This window comes from Ammospiza nelsoni, chromosome 6 (genome assembly GCF_027579445.1).
Source record: "Ammospiza nelsoni isolate bAmmNel1 chromosome 6, bAmmNel1.pri, whole genome shotgun sequence".
NCBI classification, from domain to species: Eukaryota; Metazoa; Chordata; class Aves; order Passeriformes; family Passerellidae; genus Ammospiza; species Ammospiza nelsoni.
Window position 1 is genome coordinate 2236535 of NC_080638.1, and position 21840 is coordinate 2258374.

The 21840-nt window shown below is 38.7% G+C and overlaps 1 protein-coding gene across 4 annotated transcripts in view; it reads left to right on the plus strand.

The window, feature by feature from the left end:
* Positions 1–21840, plus strand: part of METTL15 (methyltransferase 15, mitochondrial 12S rRNA N4-cytidine) — an 84635-nt gene that overhangs the window by 43339 nt on the left and 19456 nt on the right. For 2 of the 4 annotated variants that reach the window (XR_009418619.1, XR_009418618.1), the window contains exons 3-4: positions 97–168; positions 871–1259. The exons of the other annotated variants lie outside the window; for them this stretch is intronic. The gene's annotated coding sequence lies outside the window, so the exon portion shown is untranslated. Of the gene's footprint in view, positions 1–96; positions 169–870; positions 1260–21840 lie in introns of those variants that run through there. 4 annotated transcript variants of the gene reach the window in all.

Here is a 21840-nt window from a genome sequence, read left to right on the forward strand (position 1 = left end):
AATGTGTGAATATTGAATGTTGTGTGAACATTTTGAATAATCAGTGGTGTCACTTTGTTAAATTTCATGCTGCAAGAAATCTTATTTCACTCACAGTGAGCTGGCCATCTTGGATACTGCTCTGAGAGTATAAAGGGCAACTTCTTACTTCAAGCTAACAAAATCTGGGTATGTAAGTGAAATTTTCTTATGCAGGAGTTTATGTCCTTCAGGTTAATCTGGCATATGTGTCAATACTAGCAGCTAAGAAAAGGCTGAGTACAAAGGTTAATGCTAGTGTGGTAATGAAATTATTATCATGGTAATTATCATGGTAATGAGGGGGAACCCCACAAATATGTTTACTTTTACAGTATGCTTAAGGTAGGATTTTTGTGTTATATGTGGTTATGGTATGACTTGTGTGGTTTAAATCATCTTATTTCTGCCTGTTTGGAAAGCATACCATGCCTTGAAAAATATTTAGATTTCCCAAAATAAAATGCATAATCAAAATAGCTTTCTCTTTTGCCTTCAAAATAACCCATTGGGTTTCAAATAGAATTTATATTTGAAATAGACTTTTAAATCTTTCAAATTGATTAAAAAATAAGATTAAAAAATAAGATTAAAAATAAGATTAAAAATAAGATTAAAAAAGACTAAACTTTCAAATAGATTAACTAGATATTAGCTAAAATGGCTGGTAATAATGAGGAGATGATATGACCTGTCATAAAACCAGGCTTTGAGCTGGTTGTAATATTTGTTGTGTAGAACAAAGTGGATGAGACCTCTTGAGTTATTCTGGTGACAGAAAATGGGGGAATTTAGCAGAATAGAGCAGCAGACATTGGTTTTCTTGGTCTCATCTGTTTCTTTGTCTTGCAGGGTCACGTACTTGATGGACAGGGCACCAAAACTATGTCTGGAGGAAATCTTGAGTAGTATTTCCTTGGATATTTTGCAGATTAAAAAGATGGACTGAAAAGGAAATCTCTGTAGGCTTTTGGTGTTAATTTGATGTCTTTTTTCATAGCTCTTTAGTTGAGATACTAGTTTATTATAAATTCAGATCTGTCGTAGCAAGAACTGTGAATAAAAAATGTTACTGAATTTTAAAAACTTAAAATTCACTACTCCTTTTGTGCAATGACTTCATGGCTTAAAACAAGAACTGAATCTCATTGTATAATCAGGGGAATTTCTTGCTTTCAAAGGAATATTTTTCCATTTTTAATTATCATAATTAATAAGATATTAAACATTGAAAAATAGAAGTGTGCAGAACTAAAAATGTCTTGTTTTCCCCTATCTCCATTACTATAGGAAGAAATGTCCATACTTGGGTGCCAATCTGGAAGCTTCTCAATGATTTGGTGTTGCACATTTCATAGAAATAGATAAATATGTAATAAAATTTTGGTACATAAAAATGTTTATGCATTAATTCTACATTCAGAGAGGCAGTGTAAACCCTTTAATTACTGAATCTTGCTTTTGAGTTGTCAACTCAAAACTGGATCGTTCAGGCAGGTTTTTGTCTCTGGAAGGAAACTCTCTCCTCCTGCCAGACTTTGAGGCCCAAGTCACACCTTGATCCAATGCACCAACAGTCCTTGAATCAAGATTTTTGCCCATATTTTGTGGGTCTAACATTGCCTACCAAGGTAACAGAGGAAATGTATTAAAATGGAATTAAATCTACTGTTTATCTGCTACCTACAGAGGCAGGTACTTTGTCTTAGATTTATTTAAGGTAAAACACTCCTGGATCAACCTCATTTATTTCTATATTGCCTGTTAGATTTATTTAAGGTAAAACACTCCTGGATAAACCTCATTTATTCCGATATTGCCTGTTCTCATCTTGCTCTTCGAGTTCTGGGTAACAGTTTTCATGCAGACTTCATGCAGTGTGTAATGATGAAGGCAGCTCTGCCGGCCTGTGATTCTCTGGAAAATCCTTCTTGATGCTCTTCTGGAGTTAGGATGGCAGTGGCTTTGTCAGAGTTACAGGGATTTGCCCAGAAGCTGGCGGAGCTGTGACACGAGCCGGCTCTCCTGACACGCTCTGGCCTGGTGTCCGTGCCCAGCTGCTCTGTGTGACGCTCGCTGGCGCTCCTGTGCTGTGCTGCTGCACATTTCCCTCCTGGGCAAGGACAGTGGGCACATTTTGCCAGGAAATACTCGGCCAAAGCTTTAATTGCCTCAGCCTTTTTATTGAAGTTAATTACTGGGTCGTCTGGGCCATTCTTCGAGATCTTCACGGTATGTCCATTTGCAGTTTCTGCTTCAGACAGATTCTTAAACCCATTCTTAAATCCAATCTTCAAAGTATTCTTAAGTCCAGCTCAGGATTTCTCTGAAAGTATTTCGCCCTGCTTCTTCCTCTTGGCCCTGTTCTCTTTGACAGAGTCAGCATTTCCCTGTTCAACCAAGCTGGCATCTTTTTGTTTTCATATGGGTGTGGATTCATATGGATTCCCTTGCACATGGCAGGAATTGTTCCTGGGCTTTGACCTGTTGTCCTGAGTTCCTTCTCATGCCAGGAAGGGCCTCCTGTTTACCTATTCCCTCAAAAGGCTGAGGTCTCCTGTGTGCTAAACTTGTTTTTAAAATTTTAAAAGTTTAATAGTAATAAAATGGTTATAAAAATAGTGATACAATTAGAGTAATAATAATTTGGACAATTTGGATAAGGACAATATGAGACAATAGAAACAAAGAGTTACAGATGATCTGGGTACCTTTTTCTGGGCAGCATGAGTCTGAAAAAGGGCACCCATTAACAAAGGATTAACCTTTAAAAAAAACAGCCTGTTGCACATTCATCCACCTCATACATGATGCATAAATTCCATTCAAACACAGGATTCCATCTGGTCAGTGCCAGCTTCTTCCTCTGAATCCTGACAGCTCTTCATGGCTGAGCAAGGCAGGAAGAAGTTAATTTCTTCTGATAATGGAGCAATAAATTCTCTTCTCTGAAGGAGTGAGAGGTGTCCCGTGGCTGCTATCTTGCTTTCCTTTAAGTCCTTCCTTTAAAAAAGTATCTTACATAGCATAGTTTCTATTTTAACATTATGTTATAAGCTAAAACCATATTTAACACACTGCTTAAGGGAATTAATGCGTCATAACTTTCTAACACAACACATATAACATTCATTTTAATATTTGCGAAAAGCCAATCATAAAATATGCATTTTTCACATCCTGGATCCTGTGGTTTCTAGGTTGTTGTCTCCTCTGCTACCATCACCAGTTCTGCAGTTTTGCCTCAAGACTTGGATTGCAGGGTGGCACTGTATCTAGGATCAATGGTCAAAAGTATTATTAGATTCTTGTATTGCTTCCATAAAAAAGAATCTGTTGATGCACCCTTCACTGTTATTCCTCCAAAATCTGTTTGAGGCTGTGTCAGGAGCTCTGACACCTGAGGTGTCAAATTTTTGTGGAATACTTGTTTCTAAAACCAGAAGGTTTTTACCAACTCCTTATTTTTGGTGTTGTGTAGTTTACTACAAGTGGTCCCTCTTGTCCTGTGTCAACCTGGCTTAGCAATTTCTTACTGATTCATTTCATTAAGTGTTCAATTCCATTTTTAAGTTATAATATGAATATAGTTTCTGATACTCTTAGTAGTATAAAGTTTCAAGTGCTTTTGAGAAATAGAACTTGTCATTTATTTGTTTGTCTTTGAAAGATGCTGCAGAGGAGAAACGTAACTTGCATAACACATGATCTCTTAAGATGAATTTCAAAAATGATCTCTTTAGATGAATTTCAGTCAGTTGTATCACTGACAGCTTTGTTTAAATTCATCAGAGAGCATTATCCTTGTCAGAGATGAAGTTGGACTTAGCTTCTATTTCTTTTAAAAATATTGTTTGTGTTGTGAATATAAATGATGGCAAACCCTCTAATAATTATAGCTGACTTGAAGCTGTTTGATTATGCCTTCTAAAGAAAAAAACAAAGACAAACCAATGAAAAGCAAAACCTGTACTGTAAATAATAAGCAACTTGATGATAGGTTCAAAGTCATTTTTTCAAAGAACATTACAATGTTTAAATAAGACTTTTTTTTCCTTTGAATCACTGGAAGGATTTTTGGAAGGTTCCTGTGTAAAAGTCAAGCAGGGAATGAATGGCATCTTAGAACTTTGTTTCTATATTGTCTGTGATAAGGTCTGGGAAAAAAGAGTTGTGGTTCAGGGTTTCTTAGCAAGCATTTCTGCATGGGGAGGTGGAGCCCCTCTCTGAAAGCAGCACATGGTCTTGGGCTCTGCTCTCACCTGAGCTAAGAGGGATTCCATACTTGTATTTGACTTTATTCTAGAGTTAAATGATTTAAATAGAAAAGGGAATTATCATTTACTGGTTTAACTCATACCCTAAGTCAACACAGTTCATCTGCAATGCTCAATCCAGTCACAGCTTGTTACAATTTTAATACACATATCCAATGCGTTTTCGTCTTGGAATATTTTAATCTTGATTGAATGACAATTTCAATAAGAGTTTGTATGAAAAAGAACTGTGCACCCTTTAACTAGAACCAGAATGTTCTTTTTATTTTGGCTTTCTGATGTCTTTCTGCCCCATAATCAACTTTAGGAGGTACTGCAGGTGGTTTGGAGTTTGAGTTAATAATTAATAAGGATTTACATGGCCTTTGTGTCACCTTCTATTTCCAAATCGTTTGCTAACAAGTCACCTAAGGGCTTAAAGTTGACCAGGATAATAAGCAGCAGGAGCCTGAGGTGCAGTTGATGCTGATGAACAAAGAAAATAAATTGTAGAAGCAAAAATAAGTATTACTGGTTGCACTTCATACTATAAAAAATTGCTTTCTTGTAAGGAATACAAAGAACCAATTCAAATAAAGATATTTTGTTGGTAATTTCATGTAAAACCTAAACCTTCCTCTTTATATTTAATGCAAAAATTATTCAATTTATCAAATGTTACTGCATTGCTTTTGCTCAAGAACATCCACTCAAATGGATGTTAGTATTGTGTAATTTTTGTTTCCTTTTTTTCTCTAAATTCTAAGTCACTCTGAAGATTGCCATTACAGCAGGAAGGCATTTAATATTTCAAATATTTCAGGACTAGAAGAGCACATGTGTTTCTATGACCTATTGAAGGTTTCTGACTAAAGGGTAGCGTTTCTTCTGGTCTCTTTCTCTCTTAAACCTTGTGATCCTTTCAAATCAGAGCAAATATTTAGTAAACCTTTAAGTAATGATAGCTAGTGCCTTTGAAAGAGACCAAGTTTTGTTGTATGTGAAACAAGGGGATTTTTTAAATTTTTTTTTTTTTTTGCCACGCTCCCCTCCAGGTTACCTGACTGCATTCAATTATATGAAGGCAAATCTTGGGTTTTTTTGAAGAAGACTTGTGGCAAAATTTCCTTTCTCACTCCAAAATTTTTATCTTAGATTTCCTACTCTGCTACTTACATAATTTGATTACAAATGCAGATTGTTTCAGTTGGTGCCACACTTTACTCCCATTCTTTTACAGGCTCCTATAATTACTAAATCTTTCCTGCCCAAAGATTAGGTCAGTGTAGGTAACTTGTGAGTGTTTCAGCAGCCTTTTACAACTTTTTGGATGTTCTGGTTCTTGTGTTTTACAAGGGTGGGATTTCATGTGTGTGATCTCTGATCTGCAGTGCTGGGGGCTCCTTGAATTCCCTTTGCTCTGGAGGCTGTATGGAGTGGTACAAATGTCTCAATATCTTTGAGCTGAACGTTGGAGAGCCTACAGGTCAAAAATGACAATTTTATCTATTACTACACTGCTCTGGAGTTAATGTGATTTCTTCAAACTTTTCTGGCTTTCTGTGTTACCCTAAGAGTATTGTCCTTTCCTTCCCTGTGAGTGCAGCCATGTTGGCACATCTAAAACTTTTCTTGTTTTTTGTGTAAAGGATTATAGGATTACTTAGGCTGGAAAAGACCTCTAAGTGCCACTGTTAACCCAGCACTGCCAGCTCCAGCACGCCCCTAATTCCAAGTGTTAAGCACTGTGTGTTCAAGTTCCTAAACTGAAATATTCAGCTCCATCCATGCACCACAGCTTTGTCCATCAGCTGGGTGGCTGAATCCCTGAACCATTAAACTCTTATTTGTACAGGCACAGCCCAAGGTGTCATCTTGTACACAATGAAAGGGTAATTTGTTTAATTGCTGCACTGCAGAAAGAATGAAAAGACAAAGCTTCTTTGCTGCCTAATGTGTTTATTCAAGCAGGACTCAGAGATGCAGATTTTTGGAACTTGGGTTTTACTATGCTGTCTTCTGGGTAAAGGTACTATAAATACTTTTTAAATGTCACTTTCACTCAAAATTGCTTACTCTGGTTTCGGCCATATGTTTTGAAAAACAAAAGAAAAATTGTATCTGCCTCATTTTGCCCTCTCAAATCTAAGTAATAGGATATTATGAGACAGAAAATACTATTTTTATAACCTCTGTCACCTTTGTTAATATTTCATTAGACATAAATCATGTAGTTTCAGACTGCATAGTGGCAATATGGTTCACTGTGCGTTCTATTTTTATAACTTTATTTAAAACTGACATGTAACTTGCTGTACCTGAAACCCCAAATGAGCCAGTTATTGGAGTGTAACAAAGTTCTGACGTCAGAACTGCTATTTATTCCATTGGCAACCATTAGAGATGCATTACCCTTTGGCACTCGTGTTTTCAGAAACACGGTTAAATTTTTATGACTGGCTCTAGCCAGTTAGGATCCTTTCTCAAGATAGAAATAAGGGAAGGGATCTTTTTTATGACTTACTAAATACAGCTTTCCAGAAACAACATAATAAAAAAAAAAAAAAAAAAAAAAAGAGTGAATGGTTGCACTCAGAGCTCCCAAAAGGTTCTGTCGGGCCACACCTGGGCTCTCCTGCTGGCTGCACACGTGTGCTTGGGGAGGCAGGGGTCCAGCCCTGGCAGAGGCAGGAGCCTTCATCATCAGGATTTAATGTCATTGCAGCTGAGTCATCCTCTCAGCTCAGCCTGGGAGCTCCAGCAGGATGTTGGAGGGGCCAGGTAGGGAGAACTGGGAAGATGCAATCTTGGATTTGTGAGGTCGCCTGCTGTTGGGAGGAAGGAATGATGAATGTGACTCCATGTTTCTCAGAAGGCCAATTTATTATATTATTATATTAAAGAATACTAAACTATGCTAAAGAATACAGAAAGGATACTTACAGAAGGCTAAAAAGATAATAATGAAAACTCTTGACTCTTTCCAGAGTCCTGACACAGCTTGGCGCTGATTGGCCAAAGAGTCAAAACAATTCACATGAAACCAATGAAACAATCTCCAAACACATTCCACATGAGCACAACACAGGAGAAGCAAATGAGATAATTATTGTTTTCCTTTTTCTCTGAGGCTTCCCAGCTTCCCAGGAGAAGAAATCCTGGGCAAAGAGATTTTTCAGAAAATATGACAATGCAGGAGGTGTGGAGGCACTGGGCTGGTTGCAAATGGAGAGCAATTCCACTGGAGGTTTCTGATGCTGCCTTTTTCCTCTAAAAGCTAAACTTTAGCAGCCCTTAAGAGGTTTTGTAGCATATTTTTTACGTGTATTTGTAGCATATTTTTTAAAGCACATTTGGTAGCATATTTTTTAAGCAACTTTGTAGACCCTACACGCCAAGAGGGATGGAGCAGCTGCATGAGAAGGTGCTGTGGAATGCGATTCATCCTTGTTGGTTCACTGCATAAGAAATGTCTGCAAGCAGGACTTGGAAAACACCAGATGTGTTTTCCTTCTGTGTGATGTTCAGTGATCTTCTCCTGAGGGCTTGGTGATCTGCACTGAGCATTCAGGCATGAATTCAGAGCTGCCTGTTGACTGAAGTTACAAAATGCTTGTTTATACTCGTTGCTTTGCTGGTGTGCTGTGGATTTGTTTGGAAGGGAATGCTCTTTTATATAAGGATATTATTCCATTCCTGCACTTTATTAATGGTACTGTGTTCTTTGTATCAGTAGTGAAAATATCACCAGCTTTTGTCGTATGTTGTTCCCTGCAAAAACTGCTTCTCTTCAAGGCTCTGATCTTTATTTTAAGAGGGCAACTTTAACGTGTTGTGTTAAAGGTTGTGGCTGCAATCTAAATTTAGCAGCTACATCCTGATTTTCCAAGCAAATAGAAGCTGCTTGATCTTAAAGTATCAGCTATCTGCATTTAAGTGTAATTTAGTTGTAATGTGATTTCCAGGCCAACAATTGTTTTTTGAGCAGCCACGAGAGGGAAACTTTCTGGATATTCTGTTCCTGGTTCTTTTATTTTGCATGTGTGGAACCTTTGACATCCCTCACTGCTGTGTTTTGGATATTCTGGGTGCAGCACCTCAGAGATTTTACCTGTCTTTTTTTCTTTACCTGGCTTTTGTTGTGTTTTACCAAGCTGTAACCTTACCAAGTTAATGGGGACAAACATTTTCTTTGTGGCTGAGAAAATTGTTGAAGGTAGAAGAAAGTAGTTGTGAGGCCCGTGACAGAAGGGGTTGTTTGAATGGAGGGACTGCCCAGGAGATGGCAAAATTTGGAGACCATTGAAACAAAAAGGAGAAAATATTCCAGAAGAGAAGGAAAACTGCAGGAAGTGTTTCCAGTTTCTTTGGGAAAAACAGGAAGGCAATTAGAGAGGGAGAAAAGGATTTAATTGTCTGGTAATTTTATGGAGGAGGCATTAAGTCTCCCAGAAAGCCTTGTTGGTTCCTCCTGGGTGCACATTTGTCCTGAATCTCCTTTCAGTGCTGTGCAGTCATTGCCCTGGCAGTGAAAGTTTGTCACATCAAAAATTTCAGTTGTCTTTCTGAATGATCCTTCCAATATTTTTTCTAAAAAAAAGTAGGAACAGCCTTTTCTCCTTGGAACAGTCACCTTTTGAAGCTCTCTGGTTGCCTGTGGTGCCTGACTGGGAATGTGAATACAGGGCTGACTACTTCTGGAAGATGGAAAACGACTTTAAATCTCAGATTTAAGAGTTACATTCTAATGTTAATCCAGTTTTAAATTACAATTCACTATTTCAGCTGGGTTTTCCTGGGTGCTTGCAGGTGTTTAGGCAACATTTGGAACAGTAGTTTTTGGATATCTGAATAATGATTGTAGACTCTCTCCTGCTACTACACATGCAAAAATTGAAGAAAAGATCTCTTGGAGAACGTGTTGTAAAAAAAGAGATCAGGGTAATGACTGCTGAAGTTCTGAATTAACCGGTCAAAATGAGTTTGTGTTTAGGCTCTCACAACCTGCAGAGAATCCAGATAATTGCAATGTGGATATCCCTAACAGGCAGATTTTTTAAAAATCATGAGCTAAGGTTCTTGTATGTCATCATACAGGCAGCAGTTGCGCAGTTTCACTGTAGTTTTAATTGCTGGATTTTTTTCAGCATTCCTTCCCTCTTCCTCCCCACTCCCAAAGAGGTACTTTTATCACAAATGCTAGCTTCTTAGAGTAGTCTGCCTGACAATATTAATCTCCTTCAATACATTACCCTGTATAGGAGAATATCTGTAATTCAGTCACCCTGTATTCTCATGGGCACAGGAATGAACAAAGTCTCTAATACATGACACTGATGATACACAAATTAATTTCAGATTAATTTTCTTAACATTTGCTGTTCCATGAGAGATTGGATTGAGCTAGACATGCAAGATTCACAAGTGATTATTTAAATTCCAGTTTGTGAGCTTTTGTAGTGGAGAGCTTTTTGGGAAGAACTGAATCATACCTACAAATCAGAGTTTCAGCCCTCCAGCTCCAGTGGCTGGTTGGTAAAACTTGGCTTAACTAATGAGCTAAAAAAGCTGATTTTCGTTTGTGCAGAACTGTAAAATATCAGCGATTTCATATCATTTAGGTGGGATTTATTTGTAATGAACATGAATACGTTCAATTTGATCACTCTCTGTATCATACTGGAAAAGAAGCCTGGCTCATAACTATTTGTGTTATACATTGGTAAATTAGATACAATAGCAAGAACTAAGCATCCTAAGACAAATTTTTTTATTCCTAGGAAGTGGGAAAAAGTTTTCTATGTGATGCTTTCTGTGGTAAACACCTCTTCATTGTTCACAGACCATGGAAGTTTTTATGTTACAAGAATGCCTATGGGATTGCCTTGATAGATGTAGAAAAGCAGTAGGGAAGAATATGGAAGAGAGCAAGGAATGAATGAACATGTGGAGAATTGGGAAAATAGAGCAATTGAAGGGTAAAAAGCAAGTCTAGAGGACAAGAGCTATGTGTAAGTTCTGATGAGAAAAATACCAAGAAAACAAGTGGTTTGAATAATTCATGATTGAAGGGAGTATTATGAGACAGAGATAAAAGGAATGGAAGAGGTGCAAATATGGGATGTGACAGGCAAAATACAAAGAACAGAAATTAAATATCAGTTGGTGTTATGGTTTGGGCCTGGCAAAGCCAGAGCCCCCATGAGTCTGCCCTCTACCTGATATCTGCTGTGAGATGTGAGCAGGAATAAGCAAAGCAGGCTCCAGCTTAAACATAAAGAAAAGTTTATTAACTAAACTACACACAATTACTAAACTACACACACAAAAAAAAAAAAAGAAATCACAAGGAGAATGAAAACTACACAGAAACACTTCCCCCTCCTTCTCCAGATCCCAGTACAATTGATCTCCCAAAATTATCCACACTCCCAAAATTATCCACACTCGGTCTGGCACCACCCTTTAGAAAATCAAATCTTCAGCTCATGAAGAGTAGACGGAGTCCTTCCTTGTACCACGGACTTCTTGTCACAATTAGCACCGCCCGGAGTCCTGCTATCTCATGACGTCTCCTTTCCATGCCAAGGTGCTCTCACCACCAGGCATGGGATGGGGCAGAGGCCTGCTTTCAGAGTGGCCCTTTTTAAGGATGCCTCATCTCATTCCAAGCAGAGCACAGTCTCATCTCTGGGACCTCTGTCCCCCCCATTTCTTCTATACCCCCTGGGGCCGAGGGGTCTCAACACCAAACTCTCCTGGCTCCAAGCCTCCGCTTCCCCCTGCAATGCAGCCTCTGTATCACCAGGAAACAGTCCATGGATATACAACAAAAGAGTCCAGCAAAATTGCCACTCCATCTTCCTCCATTCCTTCAACATCTCTCTTTCTCTTTGCTAGACCCCCTTACTGGCCTATTTCTTCCTTCATCTTCCACTCTTATCCCTTTCCTGGGAAAGGTAATGTTCGGTGAAGTTCTCATTATCCACAAGGGTTAAAAGCTCTCCCAGGCCACTGGTCTGCTCGCTGCCCCCCCCCCCCCCCTCCTCCCAGCCGTGCTGCCAGCACATGATATCAAGTTTCAAGATAACAGTTCCAGCACGGGCTGCATTCTCTCTCCGTCTCCAAAAAGGGAGCAACTGGGCTGGGGGAGAGAGACCCAACTCCTTCCCGCCGGAAATCCAAAGAGGGCTCTGAAGGAGAAGAGCCCTGCTTTTAACTCCTTGGGTTTGTGGTCTCAAGAGGCGGATCCAGTACCCCACTGGTCAAACCAGGTGCTCATCTTAAAATCAGAACACCCATTGGTGACCACTACAAAAACAACATATCCCAGATGTCCCATTTGCGGTCAAACCACGACAGTTGGCCATTGGACAGCAGCAGTTAAAATTGATGAGTAAGTCAGGGATAGCCAAAAAAGAGCTCGATGTGAGCTTCAGGGTACATCTTCAGGAATGTGCAGTTCAGGGAGATGTATTGAGTGAAAGACAGGTTTTGGTAGTTTTTTTAGAGGGGAAAAACCTGAACATTGTGCATGGTTGTGCATTACAGCCTAGCTGCTGCTTCTGCTCTGCAGAAACATATGTGGCATGCCTTAGAGTTGCCATGGAAAGAGCTGTGGCTTTGCACCTCTCTGTCCACTTCAACATTAAATCAATCAGTGAAAAGGCTTCTGAGTGTACTCTGCTCCCTTCAGATTTGACTGGAAATGACCCACTTTTATTTTTTTTGTTTGTTTGTTTTGTAACATCTATGTTCATACGTTCAGCTTTGAGCCAAAATTTTCGATTTCGGAAAGAAACATGGGTTCTGTGTGTTATACCTGTTTAAAAATACCCCAAATAATGACTCAAAAAATAGTTTTGGTTGGAAGAGAACCTTAAAGATTGTCTGGTTCCAACCCCTGCTCCATGGGCAAGCATGCCAACTATCTGTGTCCTTGTTGTAATACAAAGAAATAAAAATACTGGGAAGGTAAAGAAAGCCCTGAGTGACACAGGCAAAAATTTCATCAGTCACTTTTCCAAAGATGTGAAATCAGATGTTACCAACTTGAAATTTAACTGCAGATTTCCTGATCAAACTTAGCAATGAAACAACTTAAACCCCAAATGATTCCCAAAAGAAAATTCAAATAAAATAAATAATGGATGTTGGAAACAAGGGCTTTAAGCACTGTCAATAAATTGCAAAATTAGAACAAAATCTAATGTACTTCTGGAACTCCTAAACACTGTTTGCCTTTCCTCTTCCTAGAAGCATTCCATAATAACAGGAATTGCATAAATAACATGTCTTGGTGATTTCTTGTGGTTTATACATGAAGAAGTTGTCCCAACGTCCAGCTCAGAGCTCCTTTTCTGCCACTTCAGGCAAGCATTCCTTGACTTGCTCTGGCTTGGCATGCAGAATGTAACTTTTTAGTAACTTGGTACAGAGATAACCATCAGATCCCCTCCAGCCTCCTTATTCACAAAGAAAAACAAACCAAAATCTCAGCTTCCAGTGTTTCCACGTGACTCATGTTTTCTGCCTGCTTCTTTGCTGCTCTCTGGATCTTTCTCAGCTTATTGACTTCTCGTTTTAAAGCACCTGCTGTAAAATTTGGCCCAGTACTTGAGGTGATACCTGATTACTCTCTGACACATAGGCTACCTGACTTAATTTTGATTATCAGACTTCTGCTAATTATACTGTGAAGTTGTTAGCATTTTTTTCCTGGTGGATGCATCTGTAAAGAAGCTGTGCCACACCCTTATTGCGCAGAATGTGGTTCTACTCTTTTCTCCATTTTAGAGAGAGTATTTGTCTAATATTTGTTAGAGTGATCTGCATGTTTTGAGAAGACCCCAGTGTGGTTTTGCCGTGATTTAAGCCTTTGCCTGAGCTGTTTGGCTCAGCTCCTCCTTTGTGAGATGCATGATGCCAAACAGCTACAGAGAGGTGAACAGGCTTTTTATCCCCCACATCTGATGGCACCAGCACTCTCTGAGAGCCCTTTTGGCAGGCAGTGTCTCCCACAAGGTGTTAACAATCTGTGTGTCAGATAATTCACCCGTTTTATGGGCTGTGATAAGGAAGTCAGCAGAAATGCAGGAGGTGCTGGGCAGTCAGACCCACAGTGGAAGGTTTCTGGGCCACGGTTTCTGGATTAATTTCTTGCAGCGAGGTGTATTTGGCCTTCAAGGGCAGAGAAGATCAGAGTCTGGCTAGCTGAGGTTAAGCTGACACCTCGCTGCATAGCCTGCCAGCGCCCCTCGGCGTCGTAAGCCTCGGGCTGTGCTGGTTGCGGACTGGATCGCTGCTAAACGACGAGAAGGAAGGAGCTGGACACTCGCTGGGGGCTCAACAGGTTCATTGAAAAGCCCACAATGTATCAGCGAATGACCAAGAACAAAGGGCGCCTCAGGGTTATAAAGGGAAGAGGTGGATCCGGGAGGGGTTTACAGAAGACCAATAAGGGGAGAAGAGGGGATGAGCTTAACACAAATGACATAGTGGAGAGCCCAATAGGTACCAGGTATGGGAGGGGCCCCGGGACCACAGCCAACCACAACCCCCAAAGAGGAGAAGCTTCTGGAATACTGGGTGGAGTGGAGGGGGTGATTGACTTGGCCCAGGGAGGAGAAAAAGCATACATATAAGGGAAAAGGGGGAGGAGGAATTATATAACCTAACAGATTGACAATAGAACTGGCAGGGCTGTGGCGGGAGAACTGAGGAGAGCAGAACCATTTTACACAAAATGGGAGGGAGCAGATACATAAAATGGGGGAGGAATTAAATGAACTTAACGAACACACTACAACAATTTCTGAGACAGAACAATAGCTCTGGGATTGTTGGAATTCAGGACATCCCTCTGGCTGTCCTGGATTGCCAGGATCCCTGCCAAGGGGCTCAGAGACGCTGGCACACAGCCCAAGATGCCCCTGTGGTTTTGATTATGACCCATGGAGCAAATTACCTGCCTTATATGAAGATCTAAAAGCCACAAAAGTATAAGTAGAATAATAGTTTGGCACGGGGTGAGAAATAGATTTTTTTGGGTTTTTAGAATGGGGATTCAGGGGGTAAGATGGAGGGATCTGGGTGTGTCCAGCCTTTCTCCTTCTTCTTGTTGACCTCCATCCTCTGCTGTGATGTGTGACCGTGTTCACAGGGGTCTGAGGAAGAGGGAAGAGACGAGGATCTGACTCCATGTTTCAGAAGGCTTTATTTATTATTTTATGATATATCTTATATTAAAAATATACTAAAAGAATAGAAGAAAGGATTTCATCAGAAGGCTAGCTAAGAATAGAAAAAGAAGGAATGAATAGCAAAGGCTTGTGTCTCAGACAGAGAGTCGGAACCAGCTGACTGTGATTGGTCATTAATTAGAAACAACTACATGAGACCAATCACAGATGCACCTGTTGAATGCAACAGATAATCATTGCTTGCATCTTGTTCCTGAGGCCTCACAGCTTCTCAGGAGGAAAAAATCCTAAGGAAAGGATTTTTCATAAAATGTGTCTGTGATAGTGATGTTGGCATTTTTAGATTGGTTTAGAGTAGAAGCTCACTGTCTAACATAGGTAATAGATTTTGGGAAGTTATGGTAAATAGTGTACATGTAGTTTTTAGTATAAAAAGATAACACCGCCCCGAGGGCAGGCAGAGTGCCTCTGTCTGTCCTGCTGAGCAGACCTTGGCTGGACAGGAGAAAGAATTTTATAGATAAGAAACAATAAACAACCTTGAGAATGAGAATAGAAGAGTTCTGATGCTTTATTCAACCACCGGGTTGGGAAAAGAGACTTTCTAACACATCTCGGGGTTACTCTGAGCAGCAGAGATTCCGAGATGGGATCACTTGAGGATTACTTTCATAAATCCAATGGAGCCATGCACTCTGTGACAAATCCCACAGCCACACTGTGGCTATGACACAAGAGTCAGTGGTGGTGCATGTGGTGTGTGGGGATGAAATTTGCTGCAGCAAGTTGGTGGCAATGCTTTGAAGAAGGTTGGCTTGTCCTGGCATTGACCACTTCCAGTGGATGCTTCTGTGCAATTCTGCTTGGTTTCATTTGATATTTTGTTGTTGGAAAGGTGGGATCTTTTAAAGTTCTTGTAAAGGAGCTTCTCAGATGGAGATATACTTACTCTTATGGTATGGCAGCTTAGGGAAGAGATTCTCCAGGTAAGGCATCATAATATTGCCAAAATGAAATAGACAGTGTTTCCTTAGCATCTCCCGTGGGTGATTTGAAATGTTACCAGAGCACCCAGTGGGAACACCAGTGGAGCCATCTGCAGTACTCTGAAGGATTTAATGGATTACTCATGGTTTTGCATTGGCAAAGAGGCATTTATTCTAAATAAAAGGTCTTTTTTTTCCACTTGAAGTGCTGGTATTGGTATTTATAATGATTTCAGTAGTTCAGCTTGGGAACAGGAACAGAAATGTGTTTGTATAGTAACAGAAGTAAGACCTTGTTCCAGTGGGAGTTATTCTGCTCAATAATGATTTTTTTTTTTAAAGTAATGTAGCAAATGGAGAGCAATGAAATTCAATTTACTGGTACTTCCAAAGAAAACCATAATAGAACTGAAAAATCATCTATTTTGGGAACATGCAGGAATACTGAGATGTAAACCAGCTTGTGTTTAGAGTTGATTCTTAAATTTTTCATGTCATCAGGTAACAATAAGCAATTATTTTATATCCTGCCAAAAACCCAACATCAAAAACTCTTAAGTCATAAATTAGTAGCCTGATATGGAAAATGAGTCTGCTTGTAGTAAATATGTAAATGATTCAAGAGTAACTGTTTAGCTTTCTATGTGACAAAACACAGCTAACAATGAATTTTCCAGGGGAATGTCAAACTGCTCATTTATAATATTTTTTATTAATTTTATTTTGTTAATTTGATTTGATTAATTTCTTATTAATTTGTGTTTTTATTAAATTGATTTATGTAGTGTATTAATTGATTTTGATAATTTTGATTAAATACACAGTTACTACATCCTAATCTCAAGTTTGTCTTGGTAATTCTAGGGAAAAAAAACTAAAACCAGGATCAGCGATCCGTAGTATTTTTTGAAGACTTAAACGACTGAAAACCCTTTGCCAACTTTGTGAACAATTTGCACTGGAGTTTTTCACCTGCCCGAAGGGCTGGCCCAGAGCTGGAGTCTGGTGGGGGTTCTGAGATACGAGTAAAAGGAAATTCCAGTTACAGGTGTCAGGGAAGGAGAGGGCCAGAAGGGCTGTAGAACTGGGAGAGGTTTCCTGTGGAATATCTTTCGAGGTGTCCGGCTGGACCTGGCTCTGGGGAGCCCACCTAAGTTAGGTCTGCACCGAGCTTTGGGCTGGAACATCTCTGGAGGCCTCTTTGGCAAATTGTTTCCTAGATCTGTGATTCCTAGTGAAGCAAAGTGAAGATTTTCCAGGATAAAAATCCATCTTACTTTAGGTGAAATGTACATTTTTGAGTTGAGTCTGTGGTTAGAAACCATAGTTATTTAGCCAGACTGCAAGGCCTAAGCTCAGTGAAGTTACTTCAGTGAAGGACAGAGATAAAGGGAGGGAGACAGAAGATGATAGAGAGAGGCAGGGACTGCTGTAAGGGCAAGTCAGCCTGACCTCGGAATTCTTTCTGATAAAAAGGAACTAGCGGTAAAAGTCACACGAAACCCATAAAAATGAACATGTATGAACCTATTGTGAAACTGTATGCATATGTATTTGAGAGAGAGATAAAAAGAGACCTGAAGTTCCCAGAGGTACTCATGCCTTTTTGAGGAGAGCAATCTCCGCATGCGTCCAGCGCTGTAATAAACATACCAAGCTTTACAACTTTGACAAAGTTTTGGGGTTTTCTTCTTTTCTCCGCAAAACACTAGGTAAAAAGATGGCACACAAAGAAAAAAATTCCCTGCAACAGTCTGAGCATTTGTGGATCAAATGGATTCTTGCCTAATTCCAGTTTTTGAAAACTTGAGTTTAAATAAATGCTGGAGTGGGCTGTAGTTGTTTTCTAAAGGCTGTCAGGATCACGTTGTGTTTTCTAGCACCTGGAAGGGCATTCATCTTGATGTGAAAATTGCCAGTAATTATTTTACTTATGGGATCTTAACCTGTAGGGACATATTAGAAAGTAGTTGTCTAATTGAGCAATCAGCTGCTTTACAAAACAGATGGGAACCTGCTGATGAGCGTGGAGAAATAAATACAGCCTGCAAAGTCCCAAGCCATGGAGCAGAGGGCTAAAATGTTCTTAGAGGTGCCTGTTCTTTTTTATTCAATTTGGGTAGAATTATACTTAAAAGTAGCACTAAAGTAACTTGGGATTTTGTTTGGGAGTTTCTTTTTTATCTCCTTCTACATCACATTAAGTTAATGCGTTTAGAGTATTTTATTGCACCCTATGGAAAAGCAGACCCTCAACTTTTGAACTGTTGAACTCTTCCTTCAATAACAATCAAAAGTTGTTGATCTTGGGGTCCTAATTATCCTTTTGTGGCAGGTTTGGAAGTTCCATTTGGAAGTTTCTTTCTCATCTTCCGAATAAGGGCATAAAAAATATGCTAGAAAAAGTTGCATCTGAGAGCAATGTATTTTTTGAGTTTTCTATCAGAAAATAGCAGTTGCCAGTCAATATCAAGGTTATGTTTGTTTAAAAGTTCCCCAGTAACTGTTTTGGATAAAATTAAGAGAAAGAAGCCTTTTCAGTGCCAATGTTGTATTTATGCATCCAGTTAAGGGGTTTCTAAAAATAAAAGGAACCATTTATACCTAAGGGGTAAGTTATTCTTAGGTTGGAGTATGTTTATACACATGTAAAATGTGTAATGTGTATATGTCATGATAAGTTTACATAAACATTTTCAGGGTGAACTTTTCAGAGGAGAATTACAATAGCTGCTCAAGTATAAACATGCTGTAAGAGACTTCTGACAGCACTGAATCCAATTGCATGGTGTTATAAGCCACTGCATAATTTAATCTCCTCCCCTGTGCTCTATCTTAAAAGTAATTAGGAGTTCTATATGCAGTGCTCCAGCTATTCCAGAGTCTAATTTTTCATAATATGAAACTTTTTTTTTAAATTTCCAGTTAAAGCAGTTACCTAATTTAATTTTAATTGAAGAAAATTAAGTAATAGTTTATTAATATCTCTTAGCTCTTTTCTCTCATTGGCATTTTAAAATACTTGCTGTAGAATATTGACATCTATTCTTGCCCTCCTTTTTTGCATGCAAAACAAGTCTGGGGTTTTTTAATCTTTTCATAATCTCTCACTTCTGCTCATCCTGTTCCAGCTCCTCTGTGCCAGTTCCACTCTGAGCTCCTCTGTTTTAGACAAGGCTCCTGTAATGTCATACCAAACTCTGGATAAGTCCTGCTATTCTATTTTAAATACTTCTCTATTCCAATTGAGACTTCTGGCTCGCATATTGTAGGGTTTTGTTTCCCTTTTCACAGCTGTTTACTGTTCATATGGCCAAATGAAACTCGCTGCTCCTTTTTTTCATGTTTATGTCCAGGTGATGAACTTTCAGCTCAGGCAAGGGTTTTTTCAGTTGTTCAGAGGTTTTCTTAACATATTTAGTACATATTTTTACGCATGGTGCTTTGAGCTCATCACATCTATCCGTTGCAATCTTTTAGGAACTTTGGCCTCCTTTACTGGGGGGCACGTGCAACAAATTTAGCTGGGCTGACACTTCCCCTTCTAGGCTAGAAACTTGCTGCAAATTTTTTTTTTTCTTGTTTATGGAGTTGTAAGAATTATATCTCATGATACTTTAGGTGGGGTTATGCAACACCTTCTGTTCTCATGGTCTGCCACACTTTTATACTTCGATATTACTACTTTATACTATACTGTACTATACTATACTTCTATACTTTCATATTACTACTTCTATAAGGTGTCTTTTTAACTGTTGATTATGTGATTGTTGATTTAACTGTTGATTATTATGTGTCTGTTTCCTTACCTTGCATATTTGGTAGAGCTTCTTTTTTTTCCATTTTTCCCTCAGAATGTTGTCTTATTTCACAAATGGGGTGCTTTTTTGTTCTTTTTTTTCTCAGTGTATCTCAGTTGAATATATTTTCCCATTAGAGACAATCAGAGCAGTAATTTAAAATTGTATGTGTACTTTCAGGAGCAAATATTATTCAGTTGAAAGTTCTCTTACTTCTTCAAATACTTACAGTTTCAGACTTTATGTTGTAATCTGCAGTGGCAAGTAATTAGACTACATGTAGTCTCTGTGCAGAAAAAATAACATTGTTGAGACTAGGGTATTTCAGTAAAAAAAAAAATTATTTTTTCTGATATTGACTTAAAAGATAATGTGCACAATTTCTGGATGTTCATTTTATAGGAGGGAAGTTCATTTGAATGCAGCATTTCATGACTTGTATGAAGTAAAAATGTCAGTGCAGGGAACACTGAATGTCAGAATAGATTGTCACTGGTGGGATGTATTTAAATTTCCCAGCTCTTATAACAAGGCACTTAATAAATGATGTAACAGAATGAGACTTAAATATAGAATTGTCTGTACAATTCTACGTGGATGCTAACTGGTGGTGTCCAAGATGCTCGTGGCTCCTGAACAAACTGGTTTTATTGTTAGGATTCCTTTCTGAAATTGACATTTTTAAACTAGAAAAAAGGGTCAGGGTCACTGGGGAAGTGGATAGCTGCCAACTTGTGTTTTAAGAAAGCATTTTCAATCAAAAGCATTCTTAGAGTTGGTAATGTATAATAATAATCTTTTGTGTACCCTCGGTAGTTTTCCAAAATTTAATTTCCAAAATTTAATGCTTACTGTTGTAATTGAGGTTTTCTTGAGGGATATACCTAAGTTTGCATATGCAGGATTTGGAAATCATGACTTTGTGGAGGTTTTCATTTGATGAACAAGTCATTTTTTTTTTACCTGTAAAAAAATACTTTACAATATTTTACACACATCTTTTCACTATGCAGGTACATGTTATAATCTTTAGTAGGATTATATTGTTACATATGTTATAATCTTTAACAGGATTATATTATACATGTTATAATCTTTAGCAGGATTATATTATTATACATGTTATGATCTTTAGTAGTATTATATTATTATACATGTTATAATCTTTAGCAGGATTATATTATTATACATGTTATAACTTTTAGTAATGTTATATTATTATACATGTTATAATTTTTAGTAGAATTACATTATTATACATGTTATAATCTTTATTATGATTACAGTATTATACATGTTACAACCTTTAGTAGGATTAAGCACATTACTTTCTTCCCAAGATTGGATTGCAATGTTCTGAGAAACAAATATAGATTTAATTTTGATTTTCAAATGTTTCATACTTTGGAGCAATTTTCAGAGTTGGTAAATACAGAAGTAGCAAGGGCAATTTAACAAGGTAAAGTTGTGTAGAGAGTGAGTAGTGGAAGCAAAGCAATCTTCTGGTGTGGAGTTTCTGCCTGGTTATAGGGGTCACTCTGGCCTCATTTCAGATGATCTCACCAGTGCAGTGCCACAAGGATGCAACTTAGTTATTCATCAATTATCAAAATAAGCCAGTATATTGGTGGGTGGCATGGTTTTTGGTTGATCTTTTCGTTGACTTTTCGTTGACTTTTCGTTGGCTTTTTGTTGTTGATTTTAGGCTATGTTACCTAATAAAGGGAAAATGAAGCTTTTTTTTCTGGAGAACTGCAGAACCCCACAAGGCAGCAGGTGGAAAGACTCAGAGTTAAGAGGTGTGGCAAAACATGTCAGGTTCACTCGTGTGGGCTGTGAGACGCTGGGCTTGTCCTGGGAACCTTAATGACAGGTGGTGTTCACTGCTGGGTAGTGGAGCATGCTAAAAGCCACTGGGAAAGGAATAGAGAACAAATACTGCCTGCTGGCCTGTCTTTTAACACCATGATGTGGTGGAATTTGTAATGTTATGCAGAGCTCGTGTTGCTTTGTCTGGACAAGGCAAGGACTTGGTGTGAGCCAAGGCACAGGAGAGCAAACTGCAGTTGTGGCTGAGTGATGCCTCATTTCCTAATTTGCATTTCTCTTGCGTTTTGCCTCTGTGATTTCTCCTCCCCACAATCAGGAGCATGGGATGCTGTCCAAGGAACAGGCAGAAAGTTTTGTGCTTGAGGTGAGAGTCAATTCCAATTGTAGATATGTTCTTCTATGGCTCAGCTTAGAAAAGAAGAGCAGGAAGGAACAAAAAGTTACTTGTTTCATCTGTAATAAATGAATTCTTGATGCTGGATGTATTTATCCTCAGTGTTCTGAGGTTTAAGTGCTGTTTCAAACAAGGAAATGGTTTGTCAAAGAAAGAATAGTTAATTACTTGTGGTGGTGTGAGGTCCCTGGGACAAGGTGAGAGATGAGAATTTGACTCCATGTTCTCAGAAGGCTGATTTATTATTTTATGATATTATATTAAAAGAAATTATATACTAAAACTATACTAAAGAAAGAGAAAGGAGACATCAGAAGGCGAGTAAATAATGATAATAAAAGCCTGTGACAG